This window comes from Nomascus leucogenys, chromosome 9 (assembly GCF_006542625.1).
Source record: "Nomascus leucogenys isolate Asia chromosome 9, Asia_NLE_v1, whole genome shotgun sequence".
Taxonomy (NCBI): Eukaryota; Metazoa; Chordata; class Mammalia; order Primates; family Hylobatidae; genus Nomascus; species Nomascus leucogenys.
The window spans coordinates 104394717-104420734 of NC_044389.1; the positions used below are offsets into that span (position 1 = coordinate 104394717).

General features: G+C 40.2%; 1 protein-coding gene across 7 annotated transcripts in view; it reads right to left on the reverse strand.

The window, feature by feature from the left end:
* The window catches only part of CELF2 (CUGBP Elav-like family member 2), an 867108-nt gene that overhangs the window by 443462 nt on the left and 397628 nt on the right, over positions 1–26018 (reverse strand). Inside the window, exon 2 of one of the 7 annotated variants that reach the window (XM_030819324.1) lies at positions 5103–5165. The exons of the other annotated variants lie outside the window; for them this stretch is intronic. The gene's annotated coding sequence lies outside the window, so the exon portion shown is untranslated. The remainder of the gene's footprint in view (positions 1–5102; positions 5166–26018) is intronic. 7 annotated transcript variants of the gene reach the window in all.

Here is a 26018-nt window from a genome sequence, read left to right on the forward strand (position 1 = left end):
TGCTATAAGCAACAAGGTGAAAATGGCCATACTTTCTACATTTTTCTTGGAAATCTCTTCAGCTAGATTCTCAACTTTGTTGCTCACAATTTCTACTTTCCACCAAACCCTAGAATGCAATTAAGCTACATTTTCTGCTCAATTTCAGGTAAGGTAAAAAATGTATAGGGTGGATAATACTGTCAAATTCACATCAACATGGTGAATATTTCTTACTTGGGAAAATATCTTTATGGGGTAAGTCCATAAAGGACATCAGGAGGCAGCTGGGCTCAGGGGTTTGATCTCCTGGGTTCAAATCTTGGTACTCTAACGTATCAATCAGCTGTGTGACTTCAGCCAGGTTATGTCACCTTTGCACCTCAGTATCTCGTCTGTGAAATTCAGATAAATCTGGACTCTTGTAAGTATTTAATGTGATATCACTCAGTATAGTGCCAGGCATATAGTAGCTAGCACATTTGATTCTCAATGAATATGGACTCATATTATTACAAGTTTCACTTCATAATATTACCTGGAGACTACAAGTGGAGCAATGTAAGACAAACTATTTGCAAACACAGCACTGGGATTTTTAAATGGACGGACATTTTCCAGTTTATAAACAGAGTATGAAATATTAGATTTCCGGCGTGCCCATCAACAGAGTGAATTCACCATAAGGTAGAAACCTACTGCCCTGCACTCTAAGTTTGTGAATAGGATTAGCACCATTTATAAATATGATGCCTGACAGGATTCCTGTGCTCAATTCATTTTTTTTTCTTTCAGGTGGCACATTTTATAGTCGATCATAGTAGATCCCTCTTTCTAGTTAATTGCACATTTCCTAAGTTCGGACAAACCTTTATTATCAACTGCCTAAAATTCCGTCCTACTGGTGTGATTGAAACCAGGGCCTGGGATGTCTGTGTGCTAAAGGAACTTTCACATTATCTTTTCAACTTCGCCATATATCTGTGGCTTTGATAAAGTGGATCCACTTCAGAACAATGCCAGACAAATCAAGTTACTCCTCCTTGACAAACATAGTTTCCGTGTTAGCTTTACACAACAACAATAAAAATCATCTCTATGTGCTTTCTCTCCTCTATGTCAATACCCAAAGCCTTCCTCCATGGCAGATTTACAAACCGTTGGAGTGAGGCTGGCAGTTTTCCAGTGAATTGGAACAACGTGTAGAGCCTGGCAGTAGATCCGGGGAATGACACATTGTCCAAGTTCACTGCATGTCCCAGATAGTTCAAATCACAATGGGAACTTATTTTCCATTCCTACAGAAGGCGAATAACAACAATGAAAGCTCCACTAATGAGAATGAATGCGGAATGGGACATTTTGATAAATGGAGATTTTGATTTCTAGACTCTGTGGTTGAAACTCTTAAGTGTGAAGCAATTCACTGTGAGTCGGCTCAGTCTATCTGAACAAAAAAGCGTGCCTTCCGTTTGTGGATGGAGGGGATCTGAAGAGTTGCATGCTGAACATGAGTGTGTGCTCCAGATCAGGTCAAGGAGATGAGGAGCTCTGGGGAATGAGGTAGAAAGACCAGCCACAGGGTAGAGCACCGGAACCTGGGCCCAGGTGGGTGAGTGACCTTGGCCAAGTAACTGGACGTCTCTAATCTCTAGGGAAGCTTCCTGCCTAAACCTGATTGTGACCCTAAAAATAGTCTAGAAGCTGTTTGGGTTTTTAGCAAATCTATGCTTACCCCTATGCTTCTTTTCTTCCTTATGTCTTACTTTCTTAATTATTTCTTGCTCTCAAAAGTGGAGTTCAAGAAAGCAACTTGAAACAAGAGTTTCTATTTATTTGGGCTCTAGTTAAATAAAGGTTTTTTTGCATATCATTGCTTGTGCTACTTGATGAATGTCTATGTCTTGAAATAATAGAAAATCACTAAGGCAAACATATTTTAAAGAATAAGCCTTGCAAGCAGTGCCACTCAAGAGGGAATGGTTGTCAGACCTTAGATTTTTCTAGCACTCAGTATATACTGTGTTATTTGCTCCTCCCAATGATCCTGCGAGGATTGACGGCCCAATTTAACAACACTTTACAGATGAGACAACAGACGTAGAGTGATTAACAGACTCTTCCAAGATCACAGAGGTAATAAGTGACAGAATTGAGACCAGAAGCCTGAGGTGATCTGACCTTGAGGCCTGTAGCTCTGTAAATCCATCCAGTCTGCCTGTGCAGCTAATAAACAGTGAAGCAGCCACGTCGAGTCATGGAATGAACCGAGGCCTGAAGTCAAGTCTGGGTTGAAATCCAGCTCTGCCTCTTAAAAGCTCATGTCTGAGTCATGTCAACATCTGAGCAGCTGTTTGTTCATTTGAAAAATGAGAAATATGACACATACCTCTCAGGGTTGTTGTAAGGATGAAATTACAAGCTCTAATGTTTGTAAGTATCTAGTGTTGCATCTGGCACAGAGAAGACATTCAGTAAAAGGTGCTGCTGCTGCTGACAATAATGATGATGATGAAAGAGAAATCTTTTGAGATTTTGTCATGTACAATATTAAGAGCTATTCTTTCAACTTTGTCTTAGAGGAAGGAACAGCATTTCTTCTATGGAGTTTGCCTGTCAGGGTAAGTTAGTGTTGCTTGCTCCCCAGATGCCCTTATTTGGCTAAGGATTTATATGAGAGAGAGTGAACAGCAGTCTATTCCCAGTTGCTTACATTAATGTATGAGAAGGCAGTACAAAAATCCTAAACAGATAATCCAAAAATTACTTACATTTGTTCTTACCTGGAGTCTATATGTCTAATCGTCTGCAAATAACTTTAAACATATGAAAAAAATTACACTGAATATTCAGCTTCCCTACTACGCTGGTTTTTTTTTTTTTTTTTTTTTTTTTTTTTTTTTTTTTGAGACGAAGTCTCACTCTTGTCACCCAGGCCGGAGTGCAATGCCGCAGTCTTGGCTCACTGCAACCTCCACCTCCCAGGTTCAAGCGATTCTCCTGCCTCAGCCTCCTGAGTAGCTGGAATTACAGGCACCTGCCACCACGCCAAGCTAATTTTTGTATTTTTAGTAGAGAAGGGGTTTCACCATGTTGGTCAGGCTGGTCTTGAACTCCTGACCTCAGGCGATCCACCCGCTTTGGCCTCCCAAAGTGCTGGGATTACAGGCATGAGCCACAGCATCCAGCCTATGCTGGTCTCTTTAATCACTTTCCTGTCTCTTCTCTGTTGTGGAAATGAAAGAAGCACTTTGCGCACGGATGTGCAGAACAACTGAAACCAGCTTCACCTCTCAGCAAAAGTGCTACCTTTCAAGGAAGAGAGGTACTTAGTGCTTCAAACAAAGTTTACTTTCAACAAATGGGCAAATCCTAAACAACCCTAAATTTCATCCATGTCCATCAGACTATGGGGAAAATCAGTAAAATTATCAAAGTCATTTCAATAATAGTAATAATGCACAACTGAATTTTATACTATGCTTTGTAGTTGACAAAGCATTTTTTTGCCATGACATTTTTTAAGTTGGTCTAGACCAGCAGCTGGTGAGGGGTAGCGGGGGCATGCATTCCCACGTCCTTAATTCTGAGTCTGTGGGCCTTCCTTTCTACTTTACTGTCCGTGATGTAGACAATTCACCCTTGAGTGATCCATGCCTAGATATAAAGTTATATGGAAACACCCCTGATTTCCAGAAAGCTGGTCAACACCTGTGTAGATCATCTTCAAACCTGATATATCATTATTCTCCTTCTCTTTGGCTATTCATTTTACTGTTATTTTGAACTAAGGCGAAAAATGTCATGAGAACTCATCATATCCACATGCCACTAAAATTCTATCAGTGGCAGTTTAGGGGAAAAAAACCCTCCTTATTGTGACCCTGACCCCATTGTTTCCATCTCAGGAAACTGTATACTTTTGATTTTAGCATAGAAGATGAAGATGAATGTTGATCCACATCAGTATAGGACTCTCCTAGTGTAAATTCCCCCCATTTATCATGCACAGGAAAGACTGTACACTCTTCCAGGAAGAAAAATGGTCCCTGAAAATTCCAGATGGGCTATTGACTTTTCTTAGAATCAGAACCAGAGTTTAAGTTGTACTACTTTGGAAGACTCTCCTATGCAATACTCTTGTGTTATGCTCCCCTCCTAGGGCTGGGGCAGGAGGAAGGATACTTCATGTTTTCTTGACCAGCAGGTATATGCTTGGAGGTGGCAGAACTAAGTTCTTAATATCAGTGCCCAAGTCAGGCTAGATCTGTACATTTGCTCATGAGTTTTATTAGAAAGCAAAAGACAGACTGACATGGGCCAGAGACGGCTGGAGGTCTTTTGAGAGAAAACATATCACCTGAGTCTTGCATGTTTTTGATGATCAGACGTTCTCCAGTTCTGATGGAGTATGTGCAAAACCTCTGATTTTAATGAAGAAACTACTCACAATAATATATACTTGCTCAGGGACAGCAAAAAATTTTCTTTTAAAAGGTATTACGTGCAGTGATAAACATCAGCCTATTTATCACTGTTTTGTATCATGCTGCCTAGAAAAGAAAAACCTCAGAGCCCCATAAGTGGAGTACAGTATATGATTTATTTGAAACTTCATTACATGTAGATTAACCCCTGCGAAATGGCTCCATCACATGGTATTACTGGGAAGAGGTGAAAACAACAAGAAAGCAAATGAATGGATTTCAGAGTGAAAATCCCTTAGGCTTAGTTTGTTCTCTGTTGCATCTACCCACATGAACATTTTATATTAGAGGATTTTAAGTTTCACAACCTCTTTCTGCTGTCTTCATCACAGAAGGTTTTACATTAAGAGTTTTGCATTTCTGACAAAAGAAGAAATAAAAGGAGAATGATGGGGTGTGCCTTTGACTGGTTGGTGTCCCTTCTCTGGGCACAAATTCATTCAATTATTTAGGAAGCACTGAGTCTATGATTTGCTTGGGTAGGGCAGAAAGACAAAGATAAGAGTGACATGGTCCCCACTCCAAGAAGCCTATGATCTACTGGGGGAGACAGACCACGTTGTATTTAAATAACGAATCAGTTATAAAAGATATATGTACAACGTGCTGAAAGGTTTCAGAAAAGAAGTTACTCACTAATTTTGGCGAGAGATGGTAATAACTGTTTGTTCTGGGTCTTGAAGGGCAAGCCCAAAGTTACTAGAAAAAAAAAAGAGTGTTTGAGGCAGAGAGAACAGATCAGGCGAAGGCATGGAGGTATGAAAACACTGCTCAAGCCTGGGGCATGCAGACTTTCCAAGAAGCCTTCAACCCTAGGCTCACGGAACACAGAGAAGAGTTGCTGAATGAGGCTGGACAAGGTATGTCTTGCTTTTTTCTTTACCCACAAAAAATATTTTATGTAAAACAAAGTCTCTGTTTTCCATTTGTTGGTCTTAGAAAGATCCAAATTCACTGATCTAACTGGTCCTTATAATTGAATACTGCACTATAATCACAAGGTAATTTTTAGCTATGTTTAAAGTTATGGTGTGAGATGAAACTGTTCCCCCAACTCATCCCCCAAGAGAATTCAGTCTACAGGGGTGCCTGTGCCATGCTCTTCCCACCCTGCATGCACAATTAAATTTCCTTCAGAATGTGTCCAGTAAGCAAGTCTTGCCTGGAAGGAATGTCTGTGTTCTTTCTGCTCCCATCTAACTGGAGGTGATTTTTCACCATTTACATCTCTTGTCTTTAGAAATTCAGTAATGGAAACCATTTGCTATGTTATCCATAAATCTTGTGCACATGTATATCTTGATATCCTAAACCATCCCCCACATACAGTTAGTGCATCGAAAGTCTACACAGGCTGGGTGTGGTGGCTAACGCCTGTAATCCCAGCACTTTAAAAGGCCAAGGTGGCCAGATCACTTGAGGTCAGGTGTTTAAGACCAGCCTGGCCAACATAGTGAAACCCCATCTCTACTAAAAATACAAAAAATTAGCCGGGTGTGGTGGTGGATGCCAGTAATTCCAGCTACTCAGGAGGTTGAGGCAGGAGAATCACTTGAACTTGGGTGGCAGAGGTTGCAGTGAGCCGAGATTGTGGCATTGGACTCCAGCCTGGTGACAGAGCGAGACTCTTGTCTCCAAAAAAAAAAAAAAAAAAAAGGTCTACACAGAACAATTGCATTTTCCTCTTTCCTCTGAAAAGTTTCCCAGACAATTTTAAATGTTTTGTTTCAGTGTTCCACCAGAAGCTTTGATGTATGAATTTCTAAGAAAAAAAAAAGGACTAGAAAGTTTTTTTCCAAGTGTGCATAATATTCTAAAAGTGGTTATAAAAAAAACAGACCAACAGCCAAACAGATAATCTCTATCATGCAAACATGGGTTTTGGTACTATTAGTATTTGTTTTTCCCATTCAACAGAAGCAAAATCAATTGAACAAGCGGCCTAGTCGATTCAACTGAACTTTGCAAACTACCACCCTGTCATAATAATATGCGCTGAAACGCCTGCCTGAACTGCTTACATAACACGACTCTTATCACATGAGATTTATCAGCAGCCTCATTTTTCTTAGTAGGCTGGAGCCCAGTGAAGTCAATGGTGAAAGAGTCCTATTAATCACAGTTGAACTTCACGTGCTATCTGTGATACCTTGTAAAAAGGAAGGTGATAAAAAAGATGCATAGTGACACTGACTGTCAGAAATGCTTATGGGATGATGTGCCTGTATCAGATGGCTTTGCAAGTTGGATTGGCATTCTACATTCTACAAGTGGAGCTTAGAAAAAAAAAGAGTAACAATGCTACAAATCTGGGAAGGAATAGCTCCAGGCTTCTGCCAGTCCCCGGTTATTTTAGACCTGGCGACAGGGAGTTAATGCATGAGAGACTGCCGAGGCAGCCATTTGAAACTGCAAATTCAGGAAGCTGTGACACCCAGGCAAAAATCTGTCTCCCTCTCCTACCCCACACCCCAAACCTCAACTCATCTAGAAATGCAATTTCTGTGACTGTCCCTTGCTTGGCATACCACGAACAGCTTATAAACAATGTCAGCCCCTCGCTCATTAATTTTTTTTTTTTTTTTTTCTGAGACAGGGTCTCACTCTGTCATCCAGGCTGGAGTGCAGTGGTGCGATCACAGCTCACTGCCGCCTTGACCTCCTAGGCTCAAGAAATCTTCTCACCTCAGCTTCCCAGGTAGCTGGGACCACAGGCATGCACCCACATGCTGGGCTAATTTTTTATTTTTTGCAGAGATGGTGTCTCACTATATTGCCTAGGCTGGTCTTGAACTTCTGGGCTCAAGCCATCCTCCTGCCTTGGCCTCCTAAAGGGCTAGGACTACAGGCATGAGTCCCATGCCCAGCTTCATTTCCTTTTTTAATGCACATACCCTTCAGGCTCTTGTTCAGTTGTCAGACTCTTCTTTGTGTATCTGTGCAACAGTCTCATCTGTCAAAAATGTAAATATCAGGAGGGCAGCCCCTCTGTTGGCACTTTGCCTATATTCTGCATGTCTCAGTATTCAGTGAGAGTTCTAAAATAATGAGGCTCAAACTTGTTTATGAAAGGCTATTATATTATATTATCAATTTGGGTGATGGTCTTCTCCTAATAGCTTTGTCTTGAAGCAACAGTTAAAGGGGTAATAGATGGTCAAGTGACTTATGCTGGTATAACTAACTTGGGCTAAAAACAGTGCCTGATTCACAGACTCAATAAATACTTACAAAAAGAGAGGAAGGAAGGAAGAAAGGAAAGAAGGAAGGAAGGAAGGGTAGGAATGAAGGAAGGCAAGAATAAAGCAAGGAAAGAAAATGACCCTGTATAGAACATTAATTTAAAATATAAAAGACCACCCATCCAGATTATTAGAATACCTGGGAAAGATGAGTTCTTTCTGCTATCATGAGATGTGGTAGGCAGACTCATGTTCTTCCAAAAACATCCACAGTCTAATCCCTGGAACTTGTGAAAATATTATTTTATATGGCAAAGGGGTTTGCAGATGTGATTAAATTAAGGATCTTAAAGTGCAGGAGAATGAGGGTCATAGGAGGAGACTAGGAGACGGGAGATGGGAAGCAAAGGTCAGAAAGAAGAGATCTGAATGTTACACTGCTGGCTTTGAAGATGGAAGAAGAGGCCAGGAGCCAAGCAGTGCAGGTGACCTGTGGAAGCTGGGAAAGGCACATCAATGAATTCTTTCTAGGACCTCTGGAAGAAATCTTGAACCATAAGATAATAAATTTACATTGTTTCATGCCACTACATTTGCAGCAATTGGTTACAGCAGCAACAGGAAAGTATTACATAATATTTTCATTTTGTTTACCAGGGGCTTATGGAGACATTTTTGTGTAATTTTTTTAAAAACTGTTCTGTGAGCTTGCTTCCTTTATGTAAGTATTTTTATAAACTTCAGGAAGTCAGAGGAGGTTTGTTATACAGTTCATCACAATAAATTCTTGTCTTCTGCTTGTTTCCTGCTAATCCGAAGCCTAGATTCTAGATTTAGACTAGAACTGCACTTTTATTTCTTGAATAATTTTTAAAAACAAACATCTACCATTTGATAACTTTTCTTCTAGAAAGCATTTTTCTCCAGCATATACACTAGCGTGAAGCAAATACCAACATATAGTCATATATACATTTTTTGAGACAGTGTCTCGCCCTGTCACCCAGGCTGGAGTGCAATGGCACAATCTTGGCTCACTGCAACCTCTGCCTACTGGGTTCAAGCAATTCTCCTGCCTCAGCCTCCCAAGTAGCTGGGATTACAAGCAAACACCACTACACTCAGCTAATTTTTTGTATCTTTAGTAGAGACGGTGTTTCACCATGTTGGCCAGGCTAGTCTCAAACTCCTGACCTCATGATCCACCTGCCTCAGCCTCCCAAAGTGTTGGGATTACAGGCATGAGCCACCGTGCCCAGCTAACCTATCATTTAATCTTAAAAATCACTTACTAAGTGCTTAGCATGTGCTAGATAAATGCCATGGCAGAGAAGGCCACAATAAGCATGTCACAATGAGCATGCATGTACACAGAATAATCACTCAACACAAAAAGACCAAGGGGCCCAAGGTCATACACAGTGGCACTGTATAGAAGTGCAAAGGCTTGGACAGCTGACATTTATTGAGAAATCCTTCTCAATAAATAAAACAGAATTTCAACTGGGCCCTAGTTTGTTCAGATTTCCTCAAGTTCAGGAAAACAGTATGAGTAAGGGTTGTGGTCATGTAAGTATAAGACATATTCTAGAAATGGCAAGAAGTCAAGGATGGTTGAAGCACAGGGTATAACTGTGTGTGGGCCTTGAATGTATGGGTAGGCAAAAGAGTAGCACACATGAAACATATAAAGGGTAGGATAAGTTCTGTTCATAATATTAAAAGTCCTATTAAAGAATTCGGACTTTCTTTTGCATATATGAAATAAAAAATTAGGGAAATCTGGGAGTGCAGCATCACTCAGGTTTGTGTGAACTCATACTTTAACCTTTGACATTTAAAAGCAGGTTTAGCAATGGGCAATGGTTAAGTTCAAAATTGGGGTGTGAAATATCACACAATACCTTCCAGATTGTCCAAACCACTTCTGACAGTGGCTGGAATGCACAGGTTCTACTTTCCAAAGCCAGCCTCTAGAAAATACACAGCTCCCTCATTTAGGAAAACCCCATTTAGTTACAGCTGTTCTTCATAGAGTCACTGTTACAGAGCTTTGAAAATGGAAAAGGACCTTCAAGATGATCGTTTACTCACTCTTGGCTGTTTTTATTTAGTGGTGTTATTCTTTTTTCTTTCCATTTACAATGGAAACAAAAGGAGAGCAAGAAAGAAGATTGCGAGGTTCCTCACAGATTCCTAAATCATATTCCCAAACAGCTCCTGACAAAGAGGAGGAAGACAAAGAGGAAGAGCAGGAGGGAGGGGAGGAGAAGGAAGAGGTGTAGAGAGAGGAGGACAAAAGTAAGGAGGGGGAGATAAAGAGGTTGAGAAGGAGGAGGAGAAGGAGGAGGAGGAGGAAGAGGAGGAGGAAGAAGAGGAGGAGGAGGAGGAGGAAGAAAATTATGAGACTGCCTAGCTCTCATCATCTGTTCAATACTAGTAGCAGGAGGGAAACGTATTAGGCAAAATCATATGAAATTGCATTTTTTGTGGGTCAATATGGTCAAATATCAGCAAGTGGCCTTGGCTGTACCCATCTTTCTCCCCCACTTTCCACCCTTGAGATGAGTTTCTCACTACCACAGGACTCTGCACTGTCTCACTACAGCAGATGAGTCCAACAACAGCACTGGCCTTGGATCCTGTCCCCTTCACAATGTCACTCTGGCCAGGGACAGCATGAGGAGCACAAAACTACACTCCCCAGAGCCTAAAAATGCCATTCCGGGTGGCAGTATCCATGATGACTGTTGGGATCACACAGCGAAAAATCAAGACGGCCAGTTTCTGTAGAGAACACACATTTAAATGAAGAATCTGTTAGAGCTGCCATTGGATTGCAACATGACTGTTTGAATAAAACATTATTTTCCTTATACAGGATAGAAAATTTTGGAACATGAAAAATGCTGTACTTCTCAAATTTTATTGCTTAAATGCTCAATTTATGTAAGGAATTTTAAAGCTAAAAGTAAATACAATGTAGCTCAATTAACATTTAGCCTCATTATTTTTCTGTAGGTTTTTAAACATGTACATATTTGCTTCTCTAGTCAATGTGTTAATTTGCTAAGCTCTATAAAGATATTTCGCTTGAAAAGAAAAATGGATATACATGGGTCTGTTACTAGATTAGCAGAATGACAGAGTACTTTTGAGTATTGTGTAATGGCCTGTTAAAATACAATAACAATGAAAGTAAACTATTAGTCTTGTTCCTGGTGCTAACTTATCTTAATTAATAAGTGTGGAACTAACATTTCAAGAGACAGGAAGAATGACAATAAGCCCCTTTGCCATCTTATCATGCCCAGAGCTTATAAATCAGGGGAAAGTGAACTTTACTATTTAGTCATGACAAGATCATATTATTATAACAGAAGATTCCTAGTCTGAGGGTGCTTTATGGGGACAGGCAAAGAGATCAAAGGTTAGCAATGTACCCAGAACTTGATTTTTTTATTTGATATTTTAAATTTTGGCATAATAGAATAAAATAATAGGAGTAAAATAATAAAATGCACTTTATTTATCAAGGGCCCAAATCACAAGAAAATCTTAGGGAGAAAATTCACATGAGGCAAACTGTCATTAAGTATGATATTTTCCCTCTCTTAATATATTAGAGAGGTTCTCTCATTAATGAAGGAATTGCTTTTTAGAGCAATAAAACCCCATGGAATAATTCAATTTGTTCATGTTGGCAGAGGGATTTTCCAATAATGAATTGAGTTTCATGAGAAAGACAGGACACATTTTCATAGCTATGAATGAGGATTAAACCAATGGAAAGTTCTTTCCCTGTTCAGACAAGTAATTTAGTGACAACAGAACACTTTCCCTTTGTGGTCAAGTCATGACAGAATGGAGATACATTTAAGAAAACAAACTATGAGGGAAACCCCATTTCAGTTCTGCTCTTGGATGGCAATTTCAGCCAGAGGAGGCCACTCCGGGGATTCCCTGCCTGCTTTCTTCTTCCCTTACTTCCTGTCCTCATTGAGGTCTTTCGACTTCACTTTTCTTATTAATTGCTTCATGTTATAAGACTGATTGTAAGAATGTTATAAGACATGATTATAAGAATGAAATCATGAGTCACAAGATGCAAGCCAATAGCAATCTAAACAATGTCGATAAGCATTCTGTGAGAAATGGGAAAACTGGCCAAATAAATGGATTTGGTAACGATTACATTTTCAGAGTTACAATGGCAATCCGCTGGTTTTGCCAGATTCACTTTCTGCCCTTTTCTCCTGAAGTGTCCTTAAAAACATGTTAAAAGATGCCGAAGTGCAGCAATACTACATAAAAAGGTGTCAGTTGAAATAATACTAATCTTTGGGAGAAATGGCCCCAATCTCAAAACAAGATGGATCATATTGAAGACAGAGTAATATCCAGTCATGCTAGACTTCGGAAACTTGATAAAGTGGAATGACACTGGATAGATGACTTTTAGGCAGCAGCAGTTTTGTCTGGCATATGCATAACAACTTGCTCTGAAGTTCCACATCTGAAAAAAAGGGATTCTAGCAGCACCGGGTGGACTCTGAGAGATGACTCTTTCGGTATAAGACACATACCTGTACACATATCAAGGCTTTCAAAACGTCAAGACTAAAGCAAAATATTCTCATCAAAAGTCGGACTGGGAATTTAGCTGACTCGTAACATTTCATTTCTTTTAAAAAAAAGAAAAGGGATCTGAGTTACATATGAAAAATGTTTCATGATGCTAAATCTGGAGGGTGGGTTTACCTTTGTCTAATGCTACAGATCTTTGGATAGAGGCATTAAGTTTGAAATATCTCATATTTTACTAACAGCTGGTCTTCCTAGCCAGACTCTTGTTCACAGCTTTAAACTTCAGGAAACAAATGAAGTTAAAAATGTATTTTTATTCTGAAGGAAACAGGTAGTTACTCATGAATTCTGTACGCAGCCAGATGGCTTTCAGATTTTAAGGCAACTGTAAGTCTTGCTTGGACATGCGAGGTCTCTCAAAATATACCATCCATGCACCAGTTCTGAAAATGTATGTAAATATATTCCAGTGATAAGTGAGATGAATCAAAAGCAAGAACTTACCATGGCAAGCAAGTCCAAGGACAAAAGGACAGTGGTGAGCAACTGACCAAGGTGAGCCCATAGAATCACGTCCTAGTAACGGTTGTAAGTGAAGTTGCAAAATTAAACATGCATGTTAAACAATAGTTTCTGGAGGAATCTATTTACTGTAGCAATCATCAGGGTCTGGAATTCTATGTGATACAAAGATTAGTCAGAAGGTGGGTGGGGAAAAATGAAACACACTTAAGTTTCTCACTATAAATAAGGAAGAATAAAAAATGGTGGTCCTTGAATTAGGTCATTCGAGTATATAAGACTTTTCTACCTTCCAGAAATATACCTTCCTCATCACTGGAAAAAATAAAAGCGGAAAATAAGACAAAGAATTCTGGAAACAGGCACAAACATAGAATGTACAAAATATGGCAGAAATTAGCCCAACTATTTTGGTTAAGACAAAAAACGTCCTGTTTCAAGAAATTTGCTTCCGCTCCACTCTGTCTAAACAGAGAGGCTTATTCTGCTTCTGCTGGTTTGGCCTAGTTGCTTGGTCCTTCCTTTTGGTGTTTCCCAGTCTGTTCGCTTCTTAGCTTCAGAAATTATGCCTTCCTGTAAAATCCATATGCTCAACATATTTTAATCATAAAGGCTGAAGCCAGTATCCCTAACACCCCAAAAATCTCACTTGAAGGATTCTCAGGTGAGAGTCAGTCCTAAAAGGATGTGGTTAAGGAGATAGGCTCCTTAGCACCCTTCTCTATTTGACCATCCTAAGGAATGAGGTCAGAGAATTTCCTGAGTACAATGATCACCCCTATTTTCTTCCTGTTCAGAATATTCAGGCCTCCAAATCATGGTACATTTATCTTTTCAGCCACTTGCAAGTTCAAAGACAGCAGAAACTATAACGTGGGCCCCCTTGACAGCAGGCATGGGAGAAAATCTACGTCTTCCCAAGCCCAAATTTCATGTTTCTCCTCCCTGGTAGACCCAGCCCCTCACAGTCTCTGTAGGATTTGCAGGAACCAATCTTTCGTCAGGAAACTAGGAACAGTCTCCTCTTGTGCCATTTCTCAAATCATGGCGATGTTCTTTTATTTAGTTATTTCTAGACTTAAGATTTATGCTCCTTGAAGAGAGGAACCGTTTCTTACCCTTCCTGATTCCCATTAGATTGGGCACATTTTCTTCTGCTTAGAAGGCTGAATAAATATTTGCTAAATGGATTTAAACTTGAAAATTGAACTGCTTGAGTTCACCCTATGTTAGATTACTCAAGAGGTTAGATGTCAGGTTTTATAATTAGGAAGATGGTCACCTCCATGATGCCATTACTGTCAGACCAGACAAGAAGGTTCAGAAAGTATATGTGGTGAGTGGCAGGTGTGGAGCTGGGGGAGCATAGAAACTCTTTGAAAATACTGGAATTATTCAACCCAAGGAAGAGAAGGATTAAGAACAGGATGGCAGGACAGCAAGGTGCGCTGGAGAGAGAACGCATTTATTTCATGTAGAAGGCACAATAATCCAAGGTAACAGAATTACATTTGATTGGGCCGAAGAAAGGATTTCTTAACTCAGTGTTAAACAATTTAGACAGGTGCCCTGTAGACTCTTTTCCTAGAGAGCTTTCAAAATGGAATTGCCATTTATCCCTTCCAAATGGTTTAATCACAGGACTTTCTGGTAAGTTATGTGTAAATTCAATACTATATTTTATTTGTAATTCTGAGAATCTGTGGTATGAACAACATCAAATGTGAGCTTTGCAACAGCTCAACTCTGAACAATTTGATTTTTTTTTTAAATATATAGGCCGGAGTCAAGTTCTAAATCAAGTCTTTAGTGTGGATTTAACCAGGTTGCGTTTGAAAATATTAGCCAGTGCGTGGCACTGCGTATTGTATACATTGGAGAAATGTCCAGCAGTGGGCGCTCTGGGAGACACAGGAGCAGCCAGGGAGGTTTTCTGTCTTTGTCAGATGCAATGAATTGCATTCACCAGGCCCCTTGTTTAAATGTGTTATGAAAGTGACACAGTGTTTACTTTCCATTATGAGAAAGTACATTGCCGTGCAGGCTTGGAATTAACTGTTTTCATTTGATTACCTAAAGGATAACTCCCTGGGATGTGAATGCAATCATCCCAGTTATTCTCCTGGATACAAAGCGACAGGTAATTAATGGCCCCTTGTGCATCCCGGCAAAGACAAAAAAGGAACAGGAACGGCCCTGTTGAGTCAGGAGTGTGAAAAGTAAAGGATGAAATCTTAGTTTAATTTTCTAGACAATGCAGCTGAGGGAGGTGGGAGGGAATCAACCGCAAAGCAGTCATAGCCTTTCATTTCCCCTGGCCCTGATCTTCACCCAGAGCATGGCAGAGATGAGAAGATGCTGGAACAATGCTGTCATGAGGACGGTTGCTTTCCTCTGTGTGTTTGCGGAAAAGAAAATCATGTTTTCGTCGTAAACAATTATGTGATCTCAATTTGAATTGGAAACAAACACTCTTTCCTCCACAAGTAGCGATGTATCGTCACTCAGAAACCCTCCACTCACTAAGATGAGGAGAGATTTCTCAGCACAAATGACCAACTTGAGAGGACTAAGGCTGAAGTGGAGGGTATTTGTACGACCACTTGTCTAGGCCTGCCCACTTGGACATGTGTGTACAAGATCTTTATCTCCATCTGATTCAAAGAGCAGACAGAAGCCCCCCAATCTCAGGCTTGAGGAGGTTAGCAGACAATGGCATCGTGGCACAGAAGTGCAAGTTAAATTCAAGGTTTCATGAAAGGAAACTGATTCACACACAAAGCAAGTGTCTTGTCCAGGAAAGTAACCCACTGTGCTCAGAGACTCAGAGAAAGGCCTGTTTGTTTTTTCCCATCTGAGGTTGCTCACCAGATTAGCCCAGGGAGATGGCCCCTCAACCGAGCAAAGGAAAGAGTGGCCCTTGGGTCCAAGCTAGTTGACATTGGAATCAATATCTTTCCTTCTAGCAGAGAGTGAAGGATTCTATTAGAGTCATCTAATAGATGGCATCCTATAGGATCCTCACGTTGGAAGGTGTAGGAGGTGGTGTTCATTTCTGTGTCTAGCTGGGAAATTCCTGCTGGCGGGAGAGCAATCCCAAGCTTTTTGATTGCCTCAGGCTCTGGTAGAGGCAGGGAGGTCCACTGGTCCCCTCCCTGAGTCTTTTTTCTATCAGCCATCCCCCACTTGGTTTACGAATTTTCTTCTTGGAAGAGTGAGTCTTCACTGGCTTGTTCTGGGTTTGGCTGCTAGAAAATTAGATCCTATCGGGATGAATGAATAAGAGATGTATGCTGTCAACCACAGGAGGTCAGAGGCTACGCCAGGCCTGCTGAATATAACAGGCATGAAGTAGAATTATTGAATAAATAAAGGAAGGGAGAAAGGAAGGAAAGAAGGAATGTATTCAGCATCCTCTAAGGATGGCAGTAAAATGGTTCCCTCCCACCCGACTCGTTCATCTCACTCATTATCTTACAGCCTTATCAATTCTCTTTCTCCAAATTTCAGGTTGCTGAGAAAATCTTCCATCCATTCAATTGTGAAAGGAAAATAAATCTCAGGGCCCCCAAATCACTAAGCTAAAGAGAAAAGTCAAGCGGGGAACTGCTCAGGGCAAAACTGCCTTTCATTCTATTCAGTCACTCCCCTGCTCACTGAAATAAATGCGTATCTGATGGTCTCCTTTGGAGAGACTAGTCAGAAACCCAAAAGGATGCAACCATTTGTCTTGAATCTACCTATGACCTGGAAGCACTCTCCCCACTTCTTGTTGTCCCACCTTTCTGGGCTGAACCAATGTTCATTTTACCTATGATGATTGATGTCTCATGTCTCCCTAAAATGTATAAAACCAAACTGTGCTCTGATCACCTTGGGCACATGTCATCAGGATCTCCTGAGGCTGTGTCAAGGGTATGTGTCCTTGACCTTGGCAAAATAAATTGTCTAAATTAACTGAGAGCTGTCGCAAATATTTGGGGTTCACACAAGAAATTGTCAGTCATACTGCCCTGATGATTAAGTTGAAGGAAAGTTGAATTACTGCTTGCCCATATCACTGCAGTGGCCTCTACTTGTTTAAGGCAAGTCTACATTAGTTGCTCACCTTTATAGAGCCACATCTTTAGATACCTCCTGCAATAGGACTCTTGTAGAAGGACGCTAACACTGCCAGCACTCCAGAGGAGTGCAAATAAGCCTTCTGGGTGGCATTCAGCTGAGGAAATGCAAGTTCAGGAATTTCAGGTATGGATCTGAATCTCCATCCTACATACACGCAACCACGTGTGCACACAAACACACATGCACACACACAGACCACACACACATTGCATGTGCACAAATGTTGCTCCATTTAAACAAGCATCTCTTAATTTGTATCTGAAATGTCACTCTTATCTGAAGGAGTGCATGATGACGCTTTGTTGGTTTTAAAGACAGGAGAAAGAAGAGAACATAAGAGACAATCCCATAAGTGGAGAGGCATTCTGGAGAGTAGGGAAACCAATACATATAGGGAGGGTAGGAGTCAGTGAAGAGGCATTTCAACGGTGCACATCTTTGTCCTGCAGACATCAAAAAATCAGAGCCGTCACACTGCGTTCAAAGTAATCGGCCTCCTAAAACGCAAAACTGTTTGCTACATCTCATTAGAAGACATGCTTTTCCAAGTGTGTGAGAGCCTCTGGCAGGTGAGAATAAAGAGGCAAAGAGGGTGTATATTACATACATCATTCTGATCAGTGGCAGGACATTTTTGGATTCTTTGTGTCTGAAAAGACAATGGCACAGTTTAGCACAGAAGTGCAGGTTAAACTTAAGGTTAACCCAAACTTAATTGTGAGGGTTGAATGCTGCCTCACCAGAGCATAGCACAATGGGAGCGCTCTCTTCCTCCAAAGCATAACCCTGCTTCTTCCCACCTCCCATTCACCTAACATATTTATAGGAGAAGGTATTTCTCCAGGTGGTATTCAAATGGAAGCTGACATTGAGTTTGTTGTTTTTTTTATGTGGTCCTTCACACAAACCCAGGGATTAGAATAAGCCTCAACATAAGCCATAGGGAAGGAGCATAAAAAATGATTCTAAACCTCCCCTCTGCCCAGCTGACACCTGTGAAGCACAATTGTGTTTTAATGATAACAGTTTGGGATGGCTCAGGTACATATAACGCCATATGCAAGGCTTTCAGATGGTGGCAAATGCCATCGGTACTTACGATCCCTGTAGGTAGGTTTTCTCTTGCTGTGTTCAAGTTTGAATGGAATATAAATGCACCATTAAGGCTGCCCTAGAAGTACAGAGAGCAGTTGTTGCATAGTTAAGCGAAAAGGCAGCATTTTATGTCTGATAGAGCAGTCATCTTGCAAAGAGCAAATTGGTAGAGAGAGGCAGGGGGAAGAGATGTATGGAGAGTAACCTCAACAGGAGAGGGAGGTGGAAGTCTGCAAGTTCCTTTTAAATAACATACTGTACTTTATCAAGCTTTTAGAGAAAAAAAATGCAGATTCTTTTCTAGGCTTACATGTAAGGTGCTTATCCCTCATCTTCCCCCTCCAGCACGGGCAGGAAAGCCACTATGATCACCACCACCATTGTTAGTAAGAAAGGGGGAAGAGGAGAAACAACCTTCCTTCACTACAGTAAACAAAGCGAGTTTAGCCCGTCACAGTGAATGATGAATGGCTACCCATCACTTTCCTAGGGAGAGAGAAACCAAAGATTGTGTATCAATTTTTATAATTTTAAGGCTGAAAGATAATAACTCTGCAGAAATGGAGCAGACTATATAAAAATTCCCTCTGAAAATGTGATTACATGTAAAAATCCATAAAAATGTACAAAGTGATAGATGAACCAAAACTAAACAAATGCAGTTTTTTATCCTTTTGGAACTGAGCAGAAATAGCATATGTAGAGAGAATGATTTTATTTTGTATTTTTAAAAGAAATACTTGGAACTTAATTGAATTATACTTCTGCTGGGAATTGAAATTTTCAGACGGAATATCGGATTTTATTTTAAATTGAATTCCATATTGAAGAGATGAAGAACGAACCATCAGTGAAATATTAACAATAAAGTTGACACATTTCAATAAACAACAAAGGAAGCTGAGCATAATATAAGCTAGACAGTTTCTTCCTACACTCTCCTACACCCCCAAAGGGTCTATATTAACTATTCTTGATAATTGGATAAGGAAATAATCTTTGGTCAATTTTAATGAAATCTAGTTTACATTTATATTTATTTCTAGAGATTCTTAAAACAGATCAAAATTAAATCCTTTTCTTGTGGTCGCCCTGCTGAATGTACTGTTTCCCTTACACCTTCAACCTCACATTATTAGTGAATCTAGAACAGGTATTGAAATGCTTGTGTCATATCATGTTCCTCAGAAGTTACCAAGTTAATCCTGGATTCTACATACTCCATCTGTCCAATATATATTATTTTTATTAAATTATTTTGTTTGAGTTGAGCCTTCAGGAATTTCATGACTCCCCATTAGGTAAATTTAACCAACATCAATATATATATAATGAAATGTGCTTACATTTTTTGCATTTACAAATCCCACCAACAATTTGTTTAATAATTCGAGTTGATGAGAAAAATGCCTTTCTTCTCTCAACTTTGAAAATCTTGCTTCAGAAATCCTTAGAGATCTATTTATAAATTTTTAACTCATAGTTATCAGCTGGTATGGACATCCCTGTAGAGTATAATCAAGGTTTTTTTTTTTTTTTTAACCATTTTCCCCAGAATCTTGGTAAAGTGCATTATAAATACAGTGGGTTCTTTCTTTCTTTTCTTTCTTTCTTTCTTATTTTCTTTCTTTCAAGAGACAGAGTCTCTTTGTCACTACTCTTTCTTTTAAGAGACAGAGTCACCTTGTCACTACTCAAGTCACTCAGGCTGGAGTGCAGTGGTGCAATCATGGCTCACTGCAACCTTGAACTCGTGGGCTCAAGCAATCCTCCTGCCTCAGCCTCCCAAGTAGTTAGGATTAAGGCGTGTGCCACCATGCCTGGCTAATTTACAAGAACATTTTATTTTTGAGAGGCAGGGTCTTTCTTCGTTGCCCTGGCTGGTGTCAAACTCCTGGGCTCAAGCGAGCCTGGCTGCCTCTGCCTCCCAAAGTGCTGGGATTAGAGGCATGAGCCACTGCACCTGGCCAGAATCATTTTAATATATAATTTCAGCGCATTATTTACATCGACTAGATTTAGGGCAAATACAGAGACTAAGTTAGCAGCATCTCAATCAAAGCTGTATTTTTAAATGGCTGTAAGGAAGAGCAATGTGCCACCTGCCCGCATCAGCTTTGCGTACAGGAAGCTGTTTCCTCCACATCCCCAGAAAGAAGGCTGGACAAAGGGGTGAAGGTCTGGAAGCCGACAAGGAGGATTCAGAGAAGGGAACGGGAGAACCAGATAGGGACAACGGGTTGGAAAAATAAATTCCAGAGCAAAAAGAAGTTGGAGAGATGAACAGACCTTCGATTTATTGCTAATTTAATTAATATAGGATGACTCTACAACCTTGGTTAAAAACCCATTCAAGTTGCATAAACTTCCACCCTTCATGCGGCCCCAATTTTGAACAGGAGAGCCTTGGTGGGAGCTAAAAATATGCTTGGGGCACTGATGTGCCTGTTATCAACAATATGAACTGCAATTCATCTTACTAAATACCTTGCACAGAATCCAGCTTGAGACTCAGAAGGCTCTTTGGGATAAAAGATGTTGTCACTAAAGAAACCCTGTTTGCTTATCAAAGGCAACCAATTAATAGTTTTATCACTAATACTATTACCCCGAGGGCTAAAATTAGGTTTATTTATGTATTTTAAGTTCAACATCCTAAATTCCACCCTAATGCACAACAAGGTACGGCTCGTACTACAAATGAATAACTTAATTAAAAAACATTGATTTTGCTCATTGACTGCTGCAAATTTTATTAAATATTAATGATAACATTTTGTATTTTTTATACTAGTCATGAAAGTTTTATGTGCTCTTTCCCCTACAGCAGCCTTAGATTTCATGACAAAATCTTAGGCAGCTCAAAGTACAAACATAAATACTGCATTGGCCAGCTTGGTATAATATATGTGTATATATAAGCCGATAAAAGGATGTGTATACATTTACCCAAATGTGAGTGAGTGAGGAAAGCTGACATGAGGCAAGCAAGGGAGAAACTTGAATGCTGAAAGTTTTTGTTTTATTTTAACCACCAAGAAAGGTCACCCAGAAAGAAAGTCCTGGAACTAGCGTCCCATGAGACAAGACCTCAGAATCTCTCACCACGTGTGTCCTTTCCCCAAATTCTGCATATGGAATTCAAGGCACAAAACATTGCTCCATAAACCACGTAATCATCATAAACCAAAATCATCATAAAGCATGATTTTACAGGTTTCAAGTCTATGGCAAGAGGTTTCACCAGAAGGACAAAATTCTCTTCTTTCCTCACCCCATGGGTGCAAAAAAAAAAAAAAAAATTTTTTTTCAATAAAAGCCACCAGGGTATGGGAGAGCCTTTAAAATTTTTGCAGTTTTTTTTTGTTGTTGTTGTCATTTTGCTTCTGTGGGTTTATTTTACATGTTTATATTAGAGTCTGCACAGCCTTGCATTGTTATCTATCTAGATGGACTAGAAGTCACCCTTATCTGGTTTTCTCCAAGCTTTTAATGGGAAGCATAAATGTTTGGGATCAGCTGACAGCTGTGTGCAGTGAATCAGGCAACATCATCATTCGGAATATTTTTCTATTATTTGGAAAATTGTACTTAAAAAAATCCGTAAAGCACTCAGTAGGACATCGTTTCTTTGAACTTCAGCAGTGACTGATTTTTTTTCTTCCTTTGTATCTCAAAGTCATTTAAAAACAAGTGAGAAGTTAATTTGTTGAGGTCATTTCCTCAAATCACCTCCCAGGTCAAAAAGACAGCTCTGGCCTCTGCATTACACAGTCTTTCCAAAACGTAACCAACTTCCTTAGGGATACAATCATAGCAACCCAGACTTAAAAACAAAGCCGGAGTCTGATTAAGTACTTGCCAAAAAGATTCCAACCATAGACTACATAGTTTGCAAATACCCACATGGGGAAGGTTGAGGGAGAGAGGAAGGGAAGGACAGGAGCTTTCCAAAGGAAATATTTCACATGGAAAATAAAGCATTTTCTAAAATAAGTAATTAAAAGACAGAATAGAATATCTTTAAGATATAAGCTTCTTTGAAATGCAAAATAGAAATTTTTGTCAAATAGGCAATGGAAGATAATATGTGAAAATCAAGGTACTCAATATTATGGCTCCTATAATAGGAGACTTAGGGACCTGAGTATATGTTTGCGTGTTTCAGCATTGCATTGGTTTGGGCTGAGTTATCAAGTTTCTGGCAATGTTTGCCTCTTTTCACTACTTCCTCTCTCCTTCAGCTCCCAGTGGTCCCTGGAAAGCCCATTTCTCCCCTCGCTCCTGGGTCCTCGTGCTGCTGGTGGTCTCAGGTTCTTTTACATCTCCTGGTTCCACCCCAAAAGTCCTTCCTAGAGGTCTTTTGAAACGCCTGAATTGGGATTTCTTTCTTGTCTTCCTTCCCTCCTCCTCTTCCTCCTTCCCTCTTTTCCATTCTTTTTCCTGCTAGGTTTCTAACACAAGCAAAGAATTTGTAGCTTCTACGAGGTGTGCTTTTCAGACTGTGTTATGTAAAACAACTCCAGACATCAAGTCACAGGTGGCTTTAAAAAAGAAATCTTCTAAAGAAAATAAACAAGGTAGAAACCATGACATTAGGTGTGGCGCATAGATTTTTAGTGAATTTAGAGATATGCAAAATGCCAGCCAGTTACATCAGTATCATTTCCCTTTCTGCTGTGGAATGAAGTTTCCTTTCCTAATGAGGAACGCTCAGGGAAACAGAACAAAGCTAAAAGAACCCTTCTTCGCAATGGCATTTGACACTGGACCCCAGGGCATGTGCTCTGTAAGTTTGACACATTTTGAAAGTACCAGTGTCCCTAGCTCAGCTTGACTGTGAACCGGGTCTACATAGCCACCTTTAGTCCTCCCAGGGAATAAATTAAATCTGCATCTTGACTGTGTTGCCTGGAAGAGACTGTTCAATTATTTATGGCGCAATAGCAGGGAGTTGCTCTTCTCTGCAAGTTGGGGGGTGGGGGTGGGAGTGTACACTGCCTCTTGTCTCCTTCAGGTCACTGTGTTAGTGAGTCCAGTAATGTCTGGAGAAAATAACAAGGCTGGAGGCAACCAAGATATATTAACGAAAAAGAGGCAGTAAATCACTTTTTACTGTTTGGAGACTGCTCAGGCCAGCGCGACTGCCACCGTGCTCTGGTGCTGCCTGGGATGTGGCAGATGTGCACTGATGCCTGACCGCAGAAGCCTGGGCGGGCGGTGGGTTAAAGACCACACGGATTTAAGGTTGAGGTTTTAAAAATGGAAATAAGAAGAAACTCAAGAACGTGTAACTAGGGATTTTACTAATTGGAGACTTCTGCTTCCCATTTTTGGTCCTAATTTACAGACTCAGTGTCATAACAACTTCACGTTGAGGATCAGAAGACCCAACTCTGGGTCTCAGAGGGCTGACTTCCTGGAAGTTTTTGTTATTTACTGGTATTTCGGAAATCAGTGAAGCACAGAGTCACTTGGAGAGCCACACCGGTGTTTCCATGAGGGTGAGTCTTTCTGTGGACACTTAGACCCCGGTTCCTGCTGTCCAAATTGTTTCAACATGGAAAAAATAAATAAATAAAACCACGGTGTAATTATTGAGAAGATTTAAATATGTATACCCCGAGACAGGCAATACAGTTACATGTCAAAGTGAAATAATCTCAATGACTTACGGCCTTTTTTTATATATCCCAAATGTCCCTAAATTTAACGTACATATCTTTTAAAGTATATTTATTAAATTCTATTCCTTTTCTTGAAATAATCTTTAATACAAATTTTAAAGATGGACATCATTCCTGATTTTTCTTAAGAATTCATAAAAGTACATGAATATTGTGGCTTCTTGGTTAATATTATGTTAACCATCTCCTATTTCTTTGAAAGTAAGTTCTTAAATTTAGATTTTAAGATAGTAGCTAGGGCTGAGGTCTGGCATAAGATAAGATATAGGTAATCACAATGGCAATATAATAAACCATTTAAAATTGGGCATTACTTTTTTTGAGATGAGCTCTCACTATGTCGCTGTGACTGATCCTCATAGTCCTGGGCTCAAGCAATCCTCTCAGCCTCCAGAGTAGCTGGGACCAAAGAAGTACACCACCACACTCAGCTATTTAATTTTTGTAATGACTCGTGGCCGATTTTCTAAATGACTCATTATGTTGATAAGGCGTGAGGAGAGAATGCAACATGGCAGAGGGGTGCAGAGGAAGTAGACACCATATGAACGTAAAGATGGAGGATCCCAGAAGCTGCCTATTTTGTAATGTTTCATAAAACCAGGGATTAGAAAATGTTGTGTCTTAGGTGTTGGGACAGAGCGGAAATCCTATCCTAATTTATATACATCCAGGACATCCGTTGTTTCCATTTCTTTTTTTTTTTTTTTTTTTTCCCAGACGAAGTCTCGCTCTGTCGCCCAGGCTGGAGTGCAGTGGTATGATCTTAGGTCACTGCAACCTCTGCCTTCTGGGTTCAAGGGATTCTCCTGCCTCAGCCTCCCAAGTAGCTGGGATTACAGGCGTGTGCCACCACACCCAGCTAATTTTTGTATTTTTAGTAGAGATGGGGTTTTACCATGTTGGCCAGGCTGGTCTCTAACTCGTGACCTCATGATCCTCCCACCTCTGCCTCCCAAAGTGCTGGGATTACAGGCATGAGCCACCACACCCTGCCTGTTGTTTCAATTTCTAAGGGATATTATTTAACCTTCAGTGGAAGGATAATAGAAATCAAATACGTGATATTTACATGGACTTTTTCCTCTTCTGAGAACTCAAGACTTTTTGTTAGATCTATCTAATCCCTTCAATATCCAAGTTAAGAGCCCAGGTTATTACATCATTTTACTATTAAAAAAAGTAAGGCATGGAAAAAAAGTTTTTGCTTTCTAGACAGATAGATAGAAATGGACATATGCAGTAGTTTGGTTTGTCCTAATATTAGCATGTTACTATAACATTCTTTTACATGTGTGGTACACATTAATTAGTTCTGTAGTTGAGAAAGAAATGTGCTGGGATTGGGGACATACTTACCATTGAAATTACCATCAAAACTAAATTCTATGAAGACCTACATATTTGGTAGCAGTGAGCCACAAATTCTCCCCTTTTTCTACCATGTTTAAACTTTTTATTGAACTATAATATACTTAGAAAAAAGTATATATATCACAAATGATACATCCATTGATTTCTGTACCTTTTTCTTTTAACAACATAGTGATAAGAACATGCTCACAGGTTAAAGCAGGAGAGCAGCCGGTAGGAAGGAAGGAGATGAAAACTAGGAGAGTTTCCACATGTCAGTGGCAGATGGTAGACCCCAAAGACAGCTGCAATATCTCCCATCCCATCTGCTCTTCTGCCATGTGACCTTTGTACTCCCCCATCCAGGGATAGAGTTTATTTCTTTACCCACTGGCACCTGGTTAGGCTCTGTAATTGCTTTGACCAGTAGAATATAGCAGACATGAGACCTTGCCATTTCTTGGCACAAATCTTTTAACTGGCTTGGGAGCTTCTTCCTGCCTCTTGGAGTATTTGTTCTTGGTGTGGCCTTTAATAAACCCAAGGCACATGGAGGGGCCTTGTGTAGGTATTCGAGTCACACCCACCTGAGCTCCCAGCCAGCGTCAACTTCCAACCTTGCATGTGAGCCATCTTGCATCTCTGGTCCAGGCAAGGCCATAACTGCAGCCCTAGCCAACATCTGACTTCAAATGCTCAAGAAAGCCCAGTAAGAAATGCCCAGCTGAGCTCAGTCAATGCACAGAACCATGAGAGATAATCAACTGTCATTTTACAGCCACTAATTCTGGGGGTGGTATGCTAAACAGGAACAGATAACTGGGACAGGTACCAAAACACAGATCTAGGAATTTGACTTTTGGATATAGGAGGAAGGCAGAAAAGACAAAAGAATAAGCAAGATTGTAGATATATTTTCAGATTGTATGAGTGGGAAATTATAGGTGAGAATCTGGATACAGTATCATTTGGTAAGAAAGAAAGAAGGATGGGAGAGTGGG